Source organism: Silene latifolia, chromosome Y, assembly GCF_048544455.1.
Source record: "Silene latifolia isolate original U9 population chromosome Y, ASM4854445v1, whole genome shotgun sequence".
NCBI classification, from domain to species: Eukaryota; Viridiplantae; Streptophyta; class Magnoliopsida; order Caryophyllales; family Caryophyllaceae; genus Silene; species Silene latifolia.
The window spans coordinates 107891079-107915827 of NC_133538.1; the positions used below are offsets into that span (position 1 = coordinate 107891079).

A 24749-nucleotide genomic window follows, 5' to 3' on the forward strand; every position below is an offset into this window, starting at 1 on the left:
CATTTCTCCTCCTTGAGTCCTTAACTTTATCCTGTTCGCACTCCTCTTCCTCAACCTCCAATATTTAACCTCTCACCCACCATTTCCATCGGTACTCATCTCCGGCCAGATTATTTAACGGCACCGGTGAAACATGAGTATTTAACGTCGTCGATGATTTCTACTCTCTCGATTACCTCTGTTTTGTTACCATTAAAGGCGAATTCGTTATCGTCCGGTAATTATCCGGTAATACCCTTATTTCTTCTTAATTCCTTTTAGGTGATGCGTAGTTTTTTTTTTTAAGATGTGATTTAATTTGGGGATTAATTTTAGTCTAATATTTTTCCTCCTGATTTTAAAACCCTAGCATGATGATCTTTCAAACTCTAGGACGTTGACAACATTATTTAGTGCTGTTTTCTATAGTTTAGATTTTGGTACTATAAGGTTTTGTACGATTGTGATTTAAGGTGAAATTTAAAGACCCTTAGTTTTAACTGTTATGAAATTATTGGCCGGAAAAGTTAGGGGATCTTTGATTGATTTTTAATTCTCAAATTATAGTCTGTTTGAACCCAGATTAATGATGGTAGTGATAGAAGAGCAGTGAGTTTTGAGTGGGAGTGTGGTGAGTTTGATAGTGAGAAGCAGACCCGTGCAGTAAACATTATACTCCCCTGTCTCAATCATTTGTTTGTCTTTCATTAAAATACCTCATAAAAATAATAAAAAAGCGAATAAATAAACGACGCATTTACAGTAAAAAAACATTATTCTGATTAATTTTTTTTGTTATCTTAGTCATTCTTTGCTCCCTTTATATTCCTCTTCTATACTCCACTTCTCATTCATAGATAATGATATTTTCACAATCCTATAATAGTCATTTTCTTACATTTTGTTTCACCTTACAGAAATAGCTATCTAATAGACGAGCAAGTATTTTCGAAAAGTTAGCTGGTCGTGAATAACGTTCTTTGATGGAAACAGAAGTAAGTTAGTTACTCTGTATATGTTACTTTATTTATTGTTTGTATAGTTGTTGCTACTCTCAATTATGTGACTCCTTAACAAACAGGGAAAACCTTGATCAATGTAATATAGTCTCTAGGCAGTTTTAATGTATCTCACATTGATAGTCTCAATACTTATTTACATGTCTTTCCATATCTCACATTAGCTTGCTAAACCCGCATCATTCCTCAATTATACATATATGTATTTTCGAAAATACATAGATAATCTTTGAGCTTTCGAAAATTAATTTCAAAGCCTTAAAATCGTGCCTTCAAAATGCAACCTAATGTTATAGCATAAATGACTATCACATTAAGCTTGGTAAGTAAAATTATAGGTGAAATAACTATAACTCTACCTTTCCAATATTACTCCCAAAGATACCGTCATTAGATGATGTCCTATACTAGCTAATCTTCCTGGAGATCTTCAATGGTAGGATCATCTCTTCATCTTGATCATAAGCTCTTCATCTTGAGCTTCTTATAGACTTGATCACGTCTTTTGCTTGAGTGATCATCATTCTTGTGAATGAAAGGGTCACAATGATGCTTTAGGAAAATTCAATGTTATAGCTCAAGCAGCTATAACATTACTTCAATGATGCTTCACAAATTGCCCCTCCTTGACTAGCCAAGTTAGCCAATGATCCGGAATGACGGACACATTCCTTAGCCGCTCTATCCGCATCACTAGCCATAGCTTCAACACGTCCTTCTAACCCATGTAAATAGGCTAGGACCTCGGCATTACCCGAACCATTAGAAACCGGAGCCCCATCTTTTTCCTTTCCCATTCCCGCGACCAACTCCGCAATCAACTTATTTTGAACATCTAATTTTTCACAAATACTCGTCATAAACGAGTCCAATTTCTGTTCCACGGCCACCATCACATCCGACGATTCTTCAACCACATTACCCTTAGACAAGAAGATCAAGTCGGGACCAACCACGGCTATTTTCATTAATTTGAGATGTGTATCACACATCTCTTCCTTGACCATGACCCAATAGCTAATAGGACCGACAACCCCCTTATGTTCCAAAATTTGAAAAATTCACATCCCAAAAGGTAAATCCAAGGTAGTATAGAATTTTTCCTCAGTGACGAAAATACTTGTTTGGACAATACGATGAAAAACAAGTCGGGGAAGACTAACTTTAACACCTTTCAAGCCATTTAGAAACCAAAACCATCTCATAGCTCGACAATTTGTCACGGCCTCTTCTCCTCGGAACGACCGTATTCTATAAAAAGTTTAAAAAGAATTTTAACTTGGGAGTAAACAAACCCGCCAACATGTTACTTGACCCCGTATCACCATCATCAAATGACCTCTTAATTTGAAGCTTTTCTTCCTCCGTCACATCCCCCCATTCCGCACTCGGGTTAATTTCCACCCTATCATCAGGGACAGAAAATAGAGTGCGGAAATCGTCAAGGGAGATAGTGACTTCGGACTCATTAACCATTGCATGCAACACATTCTTCTTAACATAAACCGAAGCATAGAATTGGATTACCTCAATAGGATAGACGAGACCGATCAAAGAACAAATCTTTGTCCATTCTTGATAAGTCAAGAAATCTTTGAAGAATTGCAAAGCTTCAACCTTTGTATACCACTTTTCGGGATAAGACCATCCTCCATGAATACCGTATCTCATAACACGGTTTACCCGAGTACTTTCCTCCGTGGTAAATAGAATCTTATTAAGACTCGTCATCGTAACATTCGGCATATATTCTCGGAACAAGGTTCTTTGAGAACCATCCTGGTTAACCACAACCCCGGTCTTTTCAACTGAACCCTCAACACCAATATCCTTCTTCTTACCTTTGTTAAGCTTCCGACGTTTTCCCTCGAGATTAGTATCAACCCGGTTATGATCGGGATTGGTTGGTTTGGGGTTTGATTGAGGTGAGGAAGTGTGGGTGGTTTGAATTGACTTATCACATGGTGGTTTGGATGACCCGATCTTAGTAGAGGAGCGAGTTGATGGTGAGTTGAGGCGAGTTTTTGGGGGAGACATGATGATGATGATGGATGAGGTTGACTGTGGGAGATTTTTAAGAAAGTTAAATTTTTAGAGAGTTGTGAGGGTGATGGAGACGTGAGGGAGGTGGGGTATTTATGAATGGTAAAAGCAATTGTGTTATGGTAAAATTAGGCTAGGTTTAGGCGGCTATAGATTTTATTAGGATTCTTTCCTTTTTTTTATATACACATATAGATTAGGAAAGATAGACTATGGTAAATCTTCTAAAAGATATGGCAAATATATGGTAGGAGACTTTTAGGTAAATCACAATGGTAGATAAATACAAATATTATAAGGATATTGTTTGATAGAAATATTTTCGGCTAAAAGGAAATATTATGATGAGAAAATCGGTTTGTAAAAATACACATAATATATGATTAGCAGACGGAATATTCTAGCAACATAATATAATATTTAACAAGAATATACTTACAGCGGAAAATACGGACACAATCATACAATCTCGTCTATTTCTAGTCAGTCATAAAGATCGTAAATATTTGTGACAAGTTTAGTTGCCACCGATTAAACCAATTTCCAACCGTAAAATCTCAAAACGTTCTCTAGCCAGCGCCTTTGTCAAAATATCTGCCCATTGTTTTTCTGTGCTACAAAATTCATGTTTTATATTCCCCTTATCGACATGGTCACGTAGAAAATGGTGTTGAATATCAATATGTTTAGTACAAGAGTGTTGTGCTGGGTTTTTGGAAATAATTATAGCACTCGTATTATCACATAAAATAGGAATACATCCTACATCTATACCATAATCACATAATTGTTGCTTAAGCCATAAAAGTTGAGAACATACCAAAGCGGCAGCAATGTATTCGGCTTCAGCAGTGGATAAGGCAACTGAATTTTGCTTCTTTGACACCCACGTTATAATACACGGTCCAACAAACGTTGCGATGCCTGAAGTGCTTTTTCTATCAAGCGAGCAACCTGCGTAATCTGCATCTGAATACCCTATGAGATCGAAATTACATCCAAGAGGATACCACAGATACAATTTCGACGTACCAATTAAATATCTCAAGATCCTCTTAACTGCTATCATATGCGATTCCTTAGGGCATGATTGAAACCGAGCACATACATATACACTAAACATGATATCTGGATGGCTAGCAGTTAAATAAAGGAGTGAGCCAGTCATACCTCGGTAAGTTGTTTCATCAACAGACTTACCATCTTCGTCTAATGTTAATTTCTTATCTGTGACCATGGGAGTGGACATAGAATGAGAATTTTTCATTCCGAATTTTCTGATTAGTTCCTTGATGTATTTTTGTTGGTGAATCTTAATTCCTTCACTTGTTTGTTGAATTTGAAGTCCAAGAAAGCATTTAAGCTCTCCCATCATACTCATCTCGAATTCTGAGGTCATCAAATCTGAAAAGTAATTGCATAATTTATCATTAGTTGAACCAAAAATAATATCATCAACATAGATTTGCACAACCAATAAATCAGAATCTTCAGATTTTAGAAATAAAGTTTTGTCAACAGATCCTCTTTTGAAGTTGCTTTCAAGCAGAAATTTTGATAATCTGTCGTACCAAGCCCTAGGAGCTTGTTTCAAACCATATAGAGCTTTATCTAGCTTATAGACGTGGTGTTGAAACTTGTTGTCCAGAAAACCAAGAGGCTGCTCTACAAAGACCTCTTCATTCAAATAACCGTTAAGGAATGCAGTCTTAACGTCCATTTGATATAGTTTCATTCCTATGTGAGCTGCAAAGGCTATTAATAATCGTATAGCCACTAGACGAACGACAGGAGCGAAGGTCTCGTACTCTCATCATAATCTATTCCTTCTTGTTGATTATATGACACTCCCATACTCCAAGTGCCTTAACAGGACCACTATAAGAACATCACCATCTCAATTATCCGAGGCAATGATAATCAAATGACAATGAAGAAACATAATTTAAATAACAATATAGTTTAAAGTGATTACATGATCAAAACCAAAACTCTTAAACTTAAATACAAGATTCTCAGACGGTCTACTGCTAAAACTATCAAAGCTATAAAATATCGTCGACACAAATGAAGACTTCTAACCGCCACGTGATGACTCATCCCAGCTATCCCATACGCGTCATATCATACCTGCTCAATAACTGCTCACCACCCCCGAATGGATCACCACAGTTTTTAAAACATTTAAACGGGGTCAGTACTAATTACACAATACAAACCACCATGAAGCAAATACCAAGTAGCTCAATCAACACATCAATCCCCAGTCTCCATCATCAATCTCCACACAAATGACTACACACTAAAGTGTGTAGCCCTGCCAGAGTACCCATCGCAACAGGTACTCCACACCGCCAGTGGGGGACCGCAGCCGTTCCCACCTAAGCCCCGCTCATCTCATCGAGCGATAAACCCATGTTCCTTAATGTGCACATCCCTTCTGTGGCGGGTTCCACAGGAGGCGAATCAAGGGCATGAAGCTACTCCCGCAAGTGACTCCACTCAGCCAGGGACGCACCCGAAGAACACAGACAGATACAACAATAGTCAACGATAATAAACAACAACCGTCACAACACCAACAATTACCAACAACCAATTCCAGTACGATAATTACTCAATAACAATAACAATCACCACACAATCATGTAACTAATACTGAGTAAGGAAACCCTACCTGGAATGCAACACAAACAGCCGACGATCTAGCAACTGTCTCAAAACCTTTACTCTACGAACCCTTCTCCTATACACATAATCATACAATCACTACCACATCAACATAAACATAGAAAACCCCCAATCCCAAAATTAGGGTTTAAACAACCTTAACCAAATGCTATAAAAATGGTATGTAGGACTTACCCTTGACGCAAGGATCACAATGATACAAAGAACGATGAAATCCGACCTCTCTATCTCCGGGATTTGCCAATAATGTGAATAGGAAGAACAACGTAGTTTGCAATCTCTTTTGAGTGTATTAGGTTTATAAAAAGTGTTTATGAAAGATGGCGGCGTAATATAAATACTAATTCACATTATTAACAAAACCCGTTGCGATATAACCCGTTAACCGACTTACTCGATCGAGTAACTAACATACTCGATCGAGTGCCACTTACTCGATCGAGTACCAAGGCTACTCCATCGAGTACCCTACAGGCAGAACACTGATTCGTAAATCAAAACATGCTTACTCGACAGAGTAAGTCCCACTCGATAGAGTACCCAGAGACTCATAAAACCGTCAGATTACGCTCTTCCTCCTAAAAAGAACTTCGTCCCCGAAGTTCAACCCATACTCAAAACAAACACACAAACTCGACCAAGACACAACAACATAGCTAAGAACTCAAACGAAAACCCAACCTATAAAATATGAACTCTCAACACCAACTCCACCAACTACGTCTACCTCCACAAAATGACTCACGATATCGTATCCACCACGTTATAGCCTCTCTCGACACTAACTCCATACACTAGCAACTACCATCCACAAACGCTGCTAGCTTCGTTTCACTAACATATTATCCACCAACAAATCCAAAACCAAGACACCCATAAACATCAAACGGAATGTTACATTCTACCACCCTTAATAGGAACTTCGTCCTCAAAGTTTACTCACACTCATAACATCATCATCCAACTGTCAACACTAATGAAATATTCTCCCATTCATAATCATCGAACTACTACAAGCACGGTCATGACTTTTAATAAAATCAATCAAAAAAAATATCCATCCTTTATGCTATACCAACACTCTACTTCCAATTATACTACCATATGCACAACCATCAAAATCTCTTTTATCGCATCCTACTCCTCTTAAGATAAATGTTACGTCCTCGTAACTCACTAATACTAAATTCTAGCTATTTCTTCTCATTATCCTCATCATCACCGCATGTCAAAGATAACCACCTATAATCTAAACACTCGCCATGCATATATCTAAGGCTCTCTTACTTAAACAATTCTCATACTTCAATTCACTCGTCACACCACCTAACCTCTACCTCAAAATCTTTTGCTTAACCAAAACTTCAATTGTTCCCTATTACTGCCAAAACGACATAATCCTCTATACCTGCACCTATCTCCATACTCATAACTCACGATCCACAATTATTACATACACTCACACTAGATCCTCAAGTTCTTTTCTTCCTTTACCGCAAAACTCATACATAACTTAACATGACACTAATTCCCAACACCCTACACTCACTGTCTCAACGAAAGATTATGAACCACCTGCAGCTTTCAGATCATTACCACACATGTTCTACGAATCACTTGCCATGACTATGTGCACCGATGCCTCATCTACAACAAGATCAAATGTACTGTAACAACTTCCGACAATCGTGTCCCATCAATGTAATATCCCGATGCCATGACAACCACTAAACAAATACACTCTCTTTCATATCATACTTTACCCTCATTCCAAAACTTAACTGGTAAGAAACATCAATAAACAAAACAACTGTCTATCTGTACAAACTGAAACTCACAGGAAGCAACATCAAACAAAACAACAATTTATGTATAACTGGTATGTACTTTCGAAACTAGAATCATAATCATCCCGCCTACTCCACCACAACCGGTGACGGCATCGCAACACCGTCACCAACAGCCACACCGCAGTGCGAAAATACCCGCATCACAACACTAAGTACCGTGCCCGGATCACCACCCGAGGCACCAAAACCACACTGATAGACATCGCAACATACACAATCCCATAAACACTGACTCAGAAATAACTTCTAGGACAAGAAAACTAACTCAAATCCACTTTACTAAATCACAACGTAACATATTTTATGAATAAACGGATAAGCACCTCATGACCATCATCCCTACCATTTCACGGAATACACATGTATTATAAATACACATACGATTATAACTAACCATGCCAGATCAATCAAACTATTACCATTTTTTTTTATCATTCAATCAGGTTACCGTACTCAACATATAGAAAATTCTGACAACAACTTTATAATTATCACACAATACCACTTCTTGTGAGGTCAAAACCTCACACAAACATTCATACACATCATAGACCCGTAATCACATCCAACTAGTCAATCCTGATCACGTAAGTTACCACCTGGCAAAGGTTACCTCTCACCTGAGCTTAACTCGTATGCCCCTCATAACACATTCTCCCATTCGCATAACCAGCACTTTCTGCCATACATAACCATACAGCTAACCCTCATTACGAGGAATCTGTTCCTAAGACTACGTCTTATACTTCCTCATAACCATACATCTCAATTCGATCTTTACAAAATCAACCTCTTTAGAATTGCCATCTTTCCTATTTATCATCACCCTTAACCACTAGTGACAACACCTCCACACTACCACCGTTCGTGCATAAAAACATCACAGTTTCTTTTCTATCTTTGGTTATCATCCCAAATAACGAACATCAAATACATCAACAAAAATCATCTCAACACTATTTCCAATTTCATCCTTAATTGTATCGTCACCCGACTCACCACCAAGATCTCATATCGTGCAAATTCTCTACCCAACTTTTACTTTACTTAATTCCTCCAAACTCCTGACTAATCATGTTGTTCTGAAACTCCTATATAACCACTAACTCAAATCCTCATGATAGTATCATACATCTCGACGATTCCTTACTTTTATATCACATAACTCCAGTGAACATTTTCTTAGTTTTACTCCCCTCATTCTTTTCTTTTTACACTCGACAAAACCAATTAACCATTCAACTCCTTATTACCTCTTACCTAACTCTATAATGCTCCGGTTACCTTCTCATTGCTCCAAAACTCACATCTCTTTAATTCATATCCATATCATCTAACTCTTTCTTACCATAAATATTCTCTTATTATGCTATCACTCACCCTTGCCACCAATCCATCCATAGAATCAACGTTTACTTGTTCAAACAATTGCATCTCCCTGTTTACATCTCTAGAAATCAAAATTCATTTTATACCGTTAATTGACCAAGGAAATCACACGTTAGTTTCACCTCTTGATAACACAAATTCTCAAAATCAGTCACTATCTGCAAATCCACGTTGCGACATATCTCCATTAAGTTCACTATATACCACTCTGCTCAATCCCTCTAAAACGACCTTTCATTATATATATTCTTAACCAACACAATTCCTAACCATCTCCCTCCATAATTCTTTACACATTTCAAGTTGCTACTATCCACATTTTTCCTTTCAATCTATTCATTCTCACGTACCTTAGACTCACATCATCCCTTGCCCATATTTACTTACTTTTACATTACTCAACGCAAAATCATATCACTCATATTTTCTCACAAAACATGCTCCATGCCTTAATAAGCCTTACCAATCCTTCTTTGCCTTTTCCACTATCCATCACAACCACACATAACTCATGTCCTCCCGCTGAATTCATACTCACCACAGGTGCCACTCACTACAGCATAAGATTGGGTAACTTACGCATCAAAACCAACATACATGTAAAACAATGCATAAATAAGTAAAATAACACCTTTGAATTAAACATAATATGCAACGAAGTCAAAAGATAAGCATATGACCCAAAACAGGGGTCACTAGATCGAGTACAAGCCACTCGATCGAGTGAGTGACTTACTCGATCGAGTGGGTGAAGGTCAGAAGCACGTAAAAAAAATTACCAGGGCTACTCGATCAAGTAAGGGGTACTCGATCGAGTGAGGGCCACTCGATCGAGTACCCTACACATTTCTCAGCACTGTCCAGGTTTTGTAAAACGGTCATAACTCACTCGTTTCTTGGTCGTTTTGGGCATGTGACCTATCGTTAGAATCTTAAAAGAACAAGCTATAACCTCCAATTAGAATCACATTAAAATCATTTATGAATCTCAAGTTATAACAGTTTAAAGACAACCTCTCTATAATCGAAAACACAACTACTTGATTTTACTTCCAAACAACTTAAACGACAACAAGGTAAACAAAAACAACTCGATGCTCATAAAACCAGTATCCCTAACCACATGTTACTATCTTCAAAATCTAAGCAACAACATCCATTATACACATGCATCATTCAATTTACCAAGCATGTATTACCTACATGTTTTTATTCTATAACTTTACGTAAACAAAATCACAAATATATAACATCAAGTCTCCTATTCACGTGTTACTAACATAACAACATTATAAAATCTCTTCCATCATACAATATGCTTTATCAATAATCATATTATCATGCAACAATTATCATCTTTTTCTACCAATTATTCATGCTCTTACTCAAACTTTCAGCTATATAAACTCGTACAACACTACCAACAACATATATGTATACATAACTCTATGTATAACTCAAATCAAACAAATTTTCTTTGCGTATTTCTATAGTGCCATATCGTAAAACAACTATCATGCTTTCAATAAATAATGTATAACATCACCTCATTATCATCTTTCTCTACACATTTCCCATTCTCCGCATACATACATCCACCGATTCATACCACACTTTGCTACAAAGATGCACAATTCACAAGATAAACACATAGCGATCCCGACTCATATCCCATGGTGACCGGTTCAAAATTGTAGGGCGAGTTCGCGACTTTAGGACGTCTCCCAAGACTTTGCATTAGCTCCTACAACTTCTACTCCGGGTTCATTTTAATTGACCCCCTATGTTCATTAGATTCATTGGTTACAGGTTTCAGGATCGTTGCTCTGATACCACTTTGTGACACCCTCATACTCCAAGTGTCTTACCAGGACCACTTAAGGTATAAGAACGTCACCATCTCGATTACCCGAGGCAATGATAATCAAATGACAATGAAGAAACATAATTTAAATAACAATATAGTTTAAAGTGATTATATGATCAAAACCAAAACTCTTAAACTGAAATACAAGATTCTCAAACGGTCTACTGCTAAAACTATCAAAGCTATAAAATATCGTCTGACACAACGGAAGACTTCTAACTGCCACGTGATGACTCATCCCAGCTATCCCATACGCGTCATATCATACCTACTCAATAATCGCCACCACCCCGAATGGATCACCACGCTTTTAAAACATTTAAACTGGTCGCATTAATTACAAGATACAAACCAACATGAAGCAAATACCAAGCAGCTCAATCAACACATCAATCCCCAGTCTCCATCATCAATCTCCACACAACTGACTACACACTAAAGTGTGTAGCCCTGCCAGAGTACCCATCGCAACAGGTACTCCACAACGCCAGTGGGGGACCGCAGCCGTTCCCACCTAAGCTCCGCTCATCTCATCGAGCGATAAACCCATGTTCTTTAATGTGCGCATCCCTCCTGTGGCGGGTTCCACAGGAGGCGAATCAAGGGCGTGAAGCCACTCCCGCAAGTGACTCCACTTAGCCAGGGACGCACCCGAAGAACACAGACAGATACAACAACAGTCAACGACAATAAACAACAACCGTCACAACACCAACAATTACCAACAACCAATTCTAGTACGATAATTACTCAGTAACAATAACAATCACCACACAATCATGTAACTAATACTGAGTAGGGAAACCCTACCTAGAATGCAACACAAACAGCAGATGATCTAGCAGCTGTCTCTAAACCCTTCCTCTACGAACCCTCCTCCTATACACATAATCATACAATCACTACCACATCAACATAAACATAGAAAACCCCCAATCCCAAAATTAGGGTTTAAAAAACCTTAACCAAATGCTATAAAAATGGTACGTAGGACTTACCCTTGACGCAAGGATCACAGTGATACAAAGAACGATGAAATCCGACCATGTTGGAGCTTGTGTCCTCCACAGTTAGTGTGATAACATATATAAATATTTTATAGGTTCACAAGGTTATACTTAGAATTTTATCAGTTGATTAACGTTTACTTAATAACGGTTGGCTTGCTAGAAGTTTGACGTTATTATCATACAGATGGCGGTGATCAACTGGTCCCTAAAAGTCACACCTAAAGGATGTGTTTGAGAGATGTGATTGTATGAAAATATAATCACAATGATGCCCGACTAAAAGGTTAGTCTATGTATTTGACTAAACAGATAGTCAATGTGATGATGAGACGATTATTTAATACAATTAAATAATACCAGCTGAGATGAATTAATTGTTAAATTCGTAAATTGAATATAAACTGTTATATTTAATTAATGTATATAATGTTAGCTTGAACGAATTAAGATGTTAATTCGTAATTAAACGTAACCAGTTATATTTAATTAGCGAATTATAAATATGTTATATTTATAGTTAATTTATATATTATGCGGAATTGTCATAATAAAATGTTGACAGACCGGTATTAATAAATCGACTACAAACTGTTGTGTGTAGACTTATTAATACATGTCGACATAAATATGACAATTGAAATAAAATACACATTTTATACATTACTACACCAACCTAAAATAAGAAGATATTTTTCTCCTTATTTTTGGTGGTTGGTGGAAAAACCGAAATAAGAGAAAAAAAGGGAAGAATAATATCTTCCCTAATTACTCCATTTGGACGGTTTTAAGTAGAGAAAGAGGAGATCATTTCTCTTCTTTCTTAATGACCTAATTCTCTCATCATTCACACAAAAACCCTAAAAATTAATTAACAATTTTGGGGATCTATTCTAGCAAGGACAAGGGCATTTCTCATAGCATCTTGGGTGCAACAATTATGAGAATATCAATTCGATATTTGTTCATAGGCCATATTTGCTAGGACTAAAGGTTAATTCTTAATCTCAATTCTTTTTGTTTATGTAAATTCGTTTATGACTAGTTTTTCATAATCATAATTTCGTTATAATCCAAAAAATTGATAGAGGAAGTATACTGATATTTCCTACAAGTGGTATCAGAGCATAGGCCACGAAATTATTTTATATGATTTTCATAAATGAATTCAAACAAAAAATTTTCGAGAAAGAAAAAAAAAATTTAGCCGTGATGAATTTTTTTTTGCCGAGAGCAAATTTTTTTTTGCCGAGTGATTTTTTGTTTTTGATGTTTGTGTTTCCATTTTGATTTATTCATGTTTTTGTTTTAATTAGTTAAGATGATAATATGATAAATTTGTAGATGTTTTGATTTAATGAGAATTAAATTAAAATGTAAATGGAAATTGTATTAATGATGATTATTTGTCTTTGCTATATAGTTTTTGGCTCACATGATGTTAAATTGTTGTTTAAGATCATGATTCATTAATTTAAATGTTTATGATTATGCCAATCTTGTTCTAGTAGCAACATTAAACAAATTTGTTCATTATTAATTGGGTTTTTTCCGGAAAGAAAAAATATGTTTTTTGATTTTAGGGCATAATGCCGCAAGAAAAAAAAAGGGAAAACTGTTTTTTTTTTAGATTTGCCGAGACAAAAAGAAAAAAAAAATTTCTGTTTTTCGGTTTTGTGAAAATGCCGAGACAAAAAGAAAAAAAAAATTTCTGTTTTTCGGTTTTGTGAAAATGCCTTAGTTAATTATGTTTTCGTAATGATGGAAACATAATTTTAATGTAATTTTGAGATCTCGTATCTCCTTTGGTTTTCTTTTATTTTATGGTTTTGAAATTAGAATGTAAATAGGTTTATTATGTAATTTTTAATTGTAATTTAGAGAAGACTAAAGATGGAGATTGAATTGCTCACTCCCGCTACATGGACCAAGATGGAACATCAAGACAAGCTTCTCGGGTCCAAGGAAGGATTCCAAAGTTGTATTTATGTTCATTTTGGAAGATAGGCCACACTAGGACTTTGTTTTTGTTTTACGTTTTTCCATTCTTATTGCTTTTCTTCACATGATAATTAGTGCATCATATTTCGCCTAAATCAAACCACCTACTACTAAAATGCATGAAAATTGGTTCATATAGTTTGGATGTTAGTTTTCATTGACATACAGATGTCACACTTTTTTAAGCCATCACCATAGTTTATTCATTCTCGCATGCTAGATATTAGTTCACTTAAAATGAATTAAAAATAAAGTTGATGGGATCTTCCTATAAAACTGAAATTGAGACTAGTCTTTATAGGCCAAATAGCTATGAATCCCTTCTTCGTCGGTAGGCATATATGACCCCTTCTAATTTGGGTAAGTAGTTTGTGTTGACTTAGTTTACCTCAACATTATAATCCGAAGAGTTTCTCGTGATTATGATGGACTAAAGATAGAATTTACAGAAATTTATCGACCGAGAATTCTAAAAGTAGAATTAGCCAAAAGGTTGGCTTATCAATTTATAGATAATTGAGTCTTGGGATCATTTATATAATTCTTGAGGGAGGTCAATTGTATAAATGCTTGAGTCTTGGCGTTATAACAGTATTGCTTTAGACTTAAATCATAACGATGAGTATGCTTATTATATCCTTTTCTTTTTCGCAGTGTAGAATTCGTTTATATTGATAATACTGTTACAACAAATGGCTGGAAATAACGAAATCCCTATGCCAAGTGCCACACTTGGACGCGAGTCCTGGCTAAAAGCTTTCATGGACCACATGAATCGGTTCACACGATCAAGAATGAATGGTCCAACTTTGCGATCGAGGCATCATTACGAGTGTTGCCATTGCTTTGACGATGCTCAAGTACTTAACTGAGCCAATACCACCAAACTCAGGCCCCAATGCGAAAGCTAACGAGTCAATTGCTTATAGTGACTTTGTTATGGAAGCGAGTGCGATAAATAACGTACTCATTTTTGCAATGGAAACCAATTTGCAAAGACGCTTCATTGCCCAAGGTGCAAACAAGATTTTCACCACGCTCACTAATGAGTTCTCAAAAGCACCGAGAATCGTTACTTATGAGCATACCTGTCGCTTCTTTGATGCGAAACTCCAGAAGGGCCAACCGGTTAGCCCACACATTCTTAACATGATTGAGAATGTCGAGAAACTGGAGGCACTTGATTGCAAAATCAGTGAGAGCATAGTCATTGACCGTATGCTTCATTCACTTCATGATGGTTTTGCCCTCTTCAGGGCAAATTACTACATGAATGACATGAAGAAAAGTCCTCATGAGCTACACTCACTTCTCGTACAGACCGAGAAGGATATGAAATTGAGTGGGAGCATGAAGCAAGATGTTCTCATGATTTCCAACAAGAATAAGGGTAAGGGCAAAGCTCACGGCGACCTAACTGTAGGAAAGCCAAAGTTTAAAAAGTCAGGAAACGGTAAGAGTGGGCCTGGTGAGACTAGTGGCTCACAAGGCAAGGCAAAGAGCAAGGGCGGTGACATTGAGTGCCACCATTGTCACAAGACTGGACATTGGAGGAGGAACTGTCCCGTGTACCGTGAGGACATAAAAGCAGGCCGCGTCACTCCTGTTTGTATGTCATCTTATATTCATATGATTGAGATTAACCATGCAAGTTTTGGAACTTGGGAACTTGATACTGGTTGTGGTTCTCATCTGAGTAATCATTTGCAGGGCCTAAAAAATATCACACCTCTCGCAAAGGGTGATGTGGACCTGCGAGTCGGGAATGGAGCTAGAGTTGCTGCAGTCTCAAAGGGAACATACGTAATCCAACTCCCAAGTGGTTTTCTGTTATATTTTTATAACTGTTATGTACCCAGTTTATCTAAGAACATTATTTCTGTTTCCGTACTTGATAAAGACGGTTTTTCATTTTCAATAAAGGATAATAGCTTTATTTTCTCTTTCAATGAAATGGTTTATGGCAAAGCAGTTTCCATGAATGGAATTTATATCTTAGATCAAACCACAGATATATTACATATGAATAATAAGAAATTAAAGGTTTGTGACAAAGATCAAACTTATCTATGGCATTGTCGAATGGGACACATAAATGAAAAACGTGTAAAGAAACTCATCGAGAATGGGACTATTCCCGCATTCGATTTTTCTACATTTGGCACGTGTGAATCATGTCTTATCGGCAAAATGACTCGAATTTCCTTCAAAGGTGTTGGAATGCGCGCTAGTGACCTATTACGACTCATACATACTGATGTATGTGGATCTATGCCAATTACCGCTAGAGATGGCTATAGATATTTTATAACTTTCACGGATGATTTGAGTAGATACGGATATGTCTACTTAATGAAGCATAAAAGTGAGTCCTTTGAGAAATTCAAGGAATACCAGAATAAGGTTAAGAACCAACTGGGTAGAAAGGTTAAAGCACTCCGTTCAGATCGGGGTGGCGAATATCTTTCAAATGAGTTTGATCAATACCTTAAAGACTGTGGAATAGTTTTACAGTTAACTCCACCTGGAACACCTCAATTAAATGGTGTGTCCGAACGGAGAAATCGAATACTACTTGATATGGTTCGATCCATGATGAGTCACACGGTAGTACCTGATTCATTATGGGGTTTTGCTCTTTTGTCAGCTGCTCTTATACTTAACCGAAGTCCGTCTAAAGCTGTCGATAAGACTCCATATGAAATGTGGAAGGGAACGTTCCCTAACTTGTCCTTTATTTGGGTTTGGGGCTGCGAGGCTTATGTCAAGTGGAGACACGAGGATAAGCTCGGCCCGCGATCGGTCAAGACATACTCTATTGGTTATCCAAAAGGAATGTTTGGTCATTACTTCTATTCGCCTACCGAACATCGAGTTTTTGTTGCGGCTAGTGCAAAGTTCTTAGAGAAAGAATTTCTCGAGAAAAAGTCAAGTAATAGAACCTTCGAGCTATCGGAGATTCAAGAACCAACAACCGAGGTACAGATGGAGGAAGTTGTTCCTTCAACTGATGATATGGTTAATATTCCTCAGGAACCTAGGAGGCCGGGTAGAGTCTCTAATCCTCCAGACAGATACATTGGTATGATCGAGGAAAATGACGTTTTACTCCTAGAGAGTAATGAACCAGCTACCTATTAAGGTGCCATGGCCTGTTCCGACTCAAAGTTATGGTTTCACTCGATCGGTAGAGGAACCATGCTTATATGTCAAGTCGAGTGGGAGTAAGATTGCTTTCTTGATATTGTATCTCGATGACATACTCTTGATTGGGAATGACATTCCTCTCCTATCTTCGGTAAAAGGATGGTTGAAGAACCATTTCCAGATGAAAGATCTGGGTGAGGCACAACGCATATTGGGAATCCGTATTATCGAGATAGATCACGACGGATGTTATCACTGAGTCAGGAGTCTTATTTGGATAAGATTCTTGAGAGGTTCAGCATGACCAACTCCAAGAAGGGGAACCTTCCAATGACGTCTGGGATGCATTTGAGCAAGTCTCAGTCACCCACGAGACCTGAAGGGGTTGAACGCATGAGTCGTGTTCCTTATGCATCTGCAATAGGATCAATCATGTATGCCATGATATGCACACGTCCAGACGTGACATATGCATTAAGTATGACGAGTCAGTACGAAGGCAATCCAGGTGAAACACACTGGATAGCTGTTAAAAACATCCTTAAGTACCTACGGAGGACTAAGGATTGGGTATTGACTTATGGAGGAGATACTAAGCTATGTGCAATCGGTTATGCAGATGCTAGGTTCCAAACAGATCGAGATGATTCAGTTACGCAGATGTTGCTGTTTAATGCCCGACTATGTTTATTTCTTGGCAAGCTGAAGTCCAGGTGGAGTGGTCCTTATACGGTGACAGCTGCTACTAAATTTGGATCCGTTGAGCTAGAAAGCCCCGAGGGAAACCGGTTCAAGGTGAATGGGCAATATGTGAAGCATTATCACGAGGCAAATGAAGCAGACAATCGTGTTGAAGTCCTGTACTTCAACGAGCTTGACGCGCCAGTTAATTGATGCCATAAAGGTCGTGCGGGACCTCTTAAACCTGCGCTCTCCGGGAGGCAACCCGGACTGTTTTGTTGTATTTTTATTGAACTATTTCCTTGGCTTTAGCTTTTTGTTGAACTTTAGAACACAAAACTATGCTTTTTCTACATTCCCTATGCTTCTTATACGTGTTTTGCAGGTACAGTTACTCGATCGAGAGGTTTTCTACTCGATCGAGAACTTTTGCCCAGAGAGTCACTCGATCGAGTAATAATTTTACTCGATCGACAAGCTGCAATTCCGCTATCACTCGATCGAGTGATTATTTCATTCGATCAAGCCCTTTTTGACACCAGATCACTCGATCGACCTGTTCTAGGTCACTCGATCGAGTAGTTTTGTCTTCCAAAATGCTACTTTTAAATCTGGTGAGCTACGCTGACTTCCTTTGACCTCCCATGTTCATGGTCGGTTTGGGAAGGTCCCTCTTCACGACGTTTTGTAAGTATTCTGCCTCGAGTTATCTTTTTCTCCTCAGTTTGCATTTCTTCCCCTATTTTTGGTACAATGAGGGCATTGTACGGTTTGGTTTGGGGAGGTATGCATCCATATCTGTGTCTGCATGTTTTCTTGCATTTTCGTTTGCACTTTTATTTATTTTCGCATGCATTGTTGTTTTTAATTCAATTTTCCAAAATCACATAAATTTCAAATTTTTTACGTTTAATTTGAGTCAGAACGTTTGAACAATGACGCTACATTGAATCCTTACCTTAGCCTTGCATATTCTTGACATTTAGCTCGCATGATTATGTGCATGATCTACGAGTTTTTGTTTCTCTCTTATCTGAACTAATATACTTGACTCACATACCGGCAAGCTACATTACATTCTGAGATTAGAGCTTTATAAACTGGTGACATTCATGACCGGTTTCATTTAGGATGTGAGTAGTACTCTCTGTAAGGCATGTAACATCAATTTGCAGAAGCATGAGTCTAGTCTTCTTAATACTTGTATGCATTCAGTCTGTGGATGGTGACACATGTTAGGAGAGGCAGTTCCCTTTTATTTCATTCTACCCATGAGCCCCACATAGCCAAATTGCCCTTTTTGTCCTACTAGCTACAAACTATAATTTTTCCTACCCTAGCCAAGCTAGTGATGAGTAGCTGTTTGGAATGCTTTACTGCAGTTTGGTTACTTTTATCTGATTTCAGAAGATGGTGGAAGAACTGAAGGGAATGAAAAGAAAAGAAATGATGAATGAAAATGAAAAAAAATGAAAAGGAAAAATCGGAAATACGAAAAGGAAAAATCATGTGCGAAAAAATGGAAAATTATATGGATGATTTTTACTCCCATATTTTACTTATATTTTATGGGAAGCTGACAAGTTTATGGCGTATTGTGAGATGAGTGCATTGAATTTGCACCGTTCTGTTTTGTTATATTGAGTACGAAGTTGGGATGCAGTTCAATATTTGGATTCATTGTTGCTAGCCTGGCTATTAACTCCACATATCCAAATTCATCTTAGCCCCTTCTTACCCATTACCTCACTTACCCAAATGTAAGTCCTCAGCATGTTTTTTGGTCATTAGTATGGTTGGAATGCGTATGTATGGTTGTAGAGACTTTATTCATGTTAACTGCATGCATGTTCTTATAAGTCGAGTTAGGTGAGTGTCTTTACTTCTTTCTATCTTTCACATATATACTCACCTTGTGCCTAATTTTGAGTGATGAGAGACCCGTGAGAGTCCGATACTTTTGAGTCTTGCAAGGTCGACGGTTCAGTATGTTTGAAACATTGATTTAATTCGTTTGCACTTATCATTTGCCACTCTATTGGTTGTTGCATTATACTGGTTTTGGTGGATGATTTGTAGCTAATGCGTTGGTCCCGTTCCACTGTTATTTCTTAGTTGCATTCATAGTTTGCTTGGGGACAAGAAAAGGTTTGGTTTGGGGAGATTTGATGCGTGTATATTATATAAGGTTTTTACCTCATTTCTACACGCATTTCTGTACTATTTACGTGGCATCTAGCTACAAATACCCCCGAATAGTCTACTTTGGTTCGTTTTATGTAAATTGCAGGAATAAACCGAAGAGGACCTAAATCAAGCCTAAACTCGACCCATTTGCATGCATTTATGGAGGACAAGGAGCCGGAGCTTGGAATCTATCACTTTGAAGACGCGTGAGCTGGTTTCGGAAGGTCTCATAGTGTCTAACGTGCCACAATAGCTCGATCGACTACTTTTCTAGTCGATCGAATGCTTTATATACTGAATGTTACTCGATCGAGCAGTCCCAGTATCTAATCGAGAAGACAATACAAGGAGTTACTCGATCGAGTGGTTTATTTCCACTCGATCGAAGGGTTTGTCGCTGAGTTACTCGATCGAGTGGTTTATTTGCACTCGATCGAGTGGTTTGGCCCGTATAAGAGTTTTTCCGCCTAATTTCGTATGGGCTTTTGTAATTAAGCTATGGATTAGGTTTAAGGGAGAGATTTTCGTATGCTACTAAAGAGAGTAGACTGCGTAACTCTTATTATCATCTTTCATTCACTTAGACTTTTATCTACTTCTACTGCTTATTCATTTTTACTCTCCTTCTACTCCTTTCTACTCGGATTCGGATTTGTAGTTTGTATTATTTCTCCTTTCATTTCTTAATCGCAATTATCGTTTTATTTCTTTCTTTCCCTTATTGCTTTTATTACTGTTTACTTAATTCTCCATTTTCTGTTATTATTATGTTTAATTCCTATTACCTATATGTTATTGTTGTTGATTCGATAGTAATGTGTAACTAATTCCCCTTTGCTAAGACTAGGGAATCCATGATTATGATGGAATAGCAATTGCCATATTAGGTCTTATGCTTGTATAGTGTCTGTTGTTAATCACTGCACTTATTTGTATCTGTCTAATTGAGTCGACGCAATTAGGCATTTAAATTATAGTAAACCTCGACCTGGACCGGAAGGTTGGAAGGGGTGAGACTCGTAGCGAACATTAGGGCACTGTAGTGAGGGCGGAAGCTAAGCTATTTGTGCTTTAGGGCGAATTGAGACCGGAAGGAGATATTCACTGCTCCTCAGACCATACTTGAATTGACCTGAGATTTAGATTGCTTGACTGAATGATCATGGTGAACCGTCTGTCTTAGCTGCTTTCTCTATTTTTGCTTAATATTTATTCTCTTGCTTTTCCTCTCTTTCTTAGGCTTTTTAGTTTAAAACAAACACGACCCCCCAATTGGTTACCGTGACGAACTTAGACAAAGCTGACATTTTCCCATCTCCCTGTGGAGATCGACCCAACTTCCCTAGCTATATTAGTTAGAGCCAGTTGGTTATTTTTGATAGGTATATGACTGCCTTGTTACATACCTTGAGTAGTCATCAATTAGAACAAAAACATACCTGGATCCGCCTCTATTTCTTACCTTCATTGGTCCACACAGATCCATATGTACCAGTTCCAGTGGTTCTTTAGTGCTTACCACTCTCTTTGGTTTGAATGACGAGCTCACATGTTTGCACCGAGCACACGAGTCACATAGCATTTCCTGGTCGAATTTGATTGATGGCAACCCTTTAACCAAATCCCATTTCTTTAGCTTGTTGAGTATTGTTGAGCTAATGTGAGCAAACCTCTTATGCGACAAACACGGATCATCTAAGGTGGCTTTCATGCATGTAAGTGAGTTAGTAGGAATTGCATTTAAATCAATTATATAGACATTCTTCTTACGGTGACCCTCAAGAATAACGTCACTAGTTCCTTCAATTATTATCCGACAAGTATCCGAATGAAAAACAACTTTGTTTCCCTTGTCACATAATTGAGAGATACTTAGTAGATTATACTTTAGTCCTCTAACAAGATAAACATCACTTATAGCATGAGAGGTGGAAACACCAACCTTTCCTACACCGACAACCTTACCTTTCTTGTATCTCCAAACGTAACCTTACCTCCATCAAAGGGTTAAAGTGAAAGAAATAGATTTATATCATTGGTCATATGCCTTGAACAACCGCTAACAAGGTACCATAGACTATTTTCTTTCACCACAACCTGCAACATAATTAGATACAATTTTTAGGTACCCAAGCAAGGTTGGGTCCTTTTGTGTTAGTTACCCTAAAGACTAGATCTTTTATAACCCAGACTTGTCTAATAGATTTTCTTTTGATAGTCGGCTGGGTTTGGATTGGAGATGTCCTAGTCTTAGGGTAAGCTTGAGGTGTTTTACGTGGTTGCTTAGGGGGAGCCTTAGTCTTATAAGCTCTTTAGGCTTTTGTGGTTGTCTCGGTTCATTGCCTTTCTTCTTGTAATCAAAACTGATATCATAGAACCAACGGAAGTTATTGTTTCTTTCTTCATTCAAGTTAGGTTCATCTGTGGGAACATTGTGTTCTTCAACCACTGTGTTAGACGCTTTAACAAACTGAATTCCTTTTCGTAAATCTTGTACGTGTTTAACACAGTTGTTTTGAATATGTCCAGTATGACCACATTAATTGCAAATTAAATATTCGGGTAAATTGACATATTTTCTCTCCCTGAAATCTTGTTCGGAAGGAGTTGGCTTGCATTTAGAGTGGTCTCTATGACCATAGCACTCATGTCCTAAACCCATTTTCATGTTGTTGTCCGATTTCTCATTTAGAAAATTTAGGACTTTCGTGCTACCTCCCACTTATCACAAACCTTTTTAGCGTGCAGGAGCAGATCCTTTAAAGATTGAATTTCTTTTAAACATTTGGAATGATCTAATTCAACATCTCTAGAGGAGTTATTCTCATTATAGTTGTCACGAAAGTCCTATAATCTCTTTTTAAGAACTCGTACCATCTCCGAATGTAATTTATTAGTATCGGATAATAGTGTTTTGGATTCCTCAACTGCTCATTTAGAGAATCAATTTCCTTCTTTTGATCTGAAATAACAGTTTCTCTAGCTGTAGCTTCAGATTTAAGAAGCTCTTTGACTTTCCTCAATTCTAAAGTTATAACTTCATTAACTATAACTTTTGCTTGAAGATGCTTAATGTTGAGTTTCAGTTCTGAGGTTATAGCTTCATTAGCTATAACTTTAGACTCAAGAACTTTTTTCTCAGCATTTGTCGAATCTGAAGTTGTGGCTATATTAGCTGGAACTTTAGATTTAAGCTTTTTTGCTTTAGCCTTAAGAAGTTAATTCTCGTCAGCAATATCAAGAATTTGTCCTTTCAGTTCTTTTAATTCCTGATCTTGATCGTGACACTTATCAAGAGATTGCTCGAAGTATTCTCTTAAATCATTCTAAGATAATTTTATAACTTATTTCTTAAGTTCAAGATAACTTACCTCCTCTTCTTCATCTTCCGAGTCAGATTCTCATAGAAGACAGTACTCTAATTTAGAGTTGTAGCTATCATCGTCACTGTCAGAAGTTAGGTCAAGACGACGTTGCTTAGACACAAATTAGCGACTTCTTCTTCTTCTTCTTCTTCTTCAGATCCTTCGTCATCTTCTGTGTCGAGGTCTCCCCAATACGAGGCTAACATGAATTGTTTGAATTCGTTTTTGGTCTTTTCGCGTTTAGTCTTGTCCTTAATTTTCTCCCATGTGGCACAGTCCTTGATCATATGACCGGACTCTCCACACTTGAAGCATCCTCTATTGACAAAGGAGGTTTTTGACTCAGTTGCTTTCTTATTGAAGGATTTATTGTTATAGGACGGTTTTGTTTGCTTATTTCTAAATACTGTCTTTTTGAACCGTTTGGCAAACAGAACCGTCTCTTCCTTAATGTCGGATTCGACCTTTTCATTTTCTGAGGCTTGAAGAGCCATGCTCTTATTTTTACTTGGCTCAGCATCGTCTTTATCTAGAACAATTTCGTGAGCCATGCAAGCTCCAACACACGGAAGTAAGATCTTTTGATTCCTCCATTGCCGTTACTTTAGGACGCCACTTTTTGGTCAGACTCCTAAGAACTTTTCTGGCATAGTCCTTAGATTCAAACTTCCTACCAAGATTTTTTAATTCATTTATGATGCTAGAGAATCGTGCGTACATGCTATCAAGAGATTCATTTGGCTCCATTGTAAAGAGCTCGTATTTTTGAATCAACAAATCAATACGATATTTCTTAACAATTGTCGTTCCTTCATAAGCTAATTCAAGACCAACCCATATTTCCTTGGCCGAGGTACAAGAGGAAAAACGATCGAATTCATTCGATTTCATGCCATTTTGCAACAGGCTTATTGCTTTCGAGTTTTTCTCTGCTTTCTTGTAATCAGCCTCCACATAGTCTTCTTCCTTTTTCTCATAGGTAGTGCCTTCCGAAGATCCGACCAAAATTTTGTTTGGTCCATTCTTAATAATCGTCCATCACTCCCAATCATGTCCTTTTATGTAGTGTGTCATCATGTTCTTCCAAAGTCCATAATTCTTCCCATCAAAGACGGGACACTTAAGATACTTGGAGTCCATTTCACACGTGTAAGGCAGCGGAATAAAAAAATAGACAAAAGGATAAACAGATCAGCCTCTTTGCGGTTAGGCAATCAAGAGCACGAGGCTCTGATACCAATTGAAGAGTCTATCGATCCGAAATACTCAAGGGGGGGGGGGTGAATTGAGTATTGAAAACTTTAACCCACTTTTTCGAATGTCCGTATGAGCGTGACTTAATAATTAATTACTTAAAGTTTATTGATTAAACTTTAACTAATTAACTAGACGGAATTTAAGCGTAAAGAAAACGAACAAACATGAGTGACGCACGTGATTTTGAAGTGGTTCAGTTTCACAAGTCGAAACCTACGTCCACTATTCTCGATTAATAATTTTAGTACCTTTCTACGGATTACAAA

At 37.6% G+C, this 24749-nt stretch overlaps 1 long non-coding RNA gene across 1 annotated transcript; it reads left to right on the forward strand.

The window, feature by feature from the left end:
- LOC141633157 (uncharacterized) lies at nucleotides 1-18255 on the forward strand. Its single transcript, XR_012537955.1, has 3 exons — nucleotides 1-228; nucleotides 897-974; nucleotides 18060-18255. It is a non-coding gene; the product is annotated as an uncharacterized LOC141633157 (long non-coding RNA).
- The last annotated feature ends 6494 nt before the right edge of the window (nucleotides 18256-24749 follow it).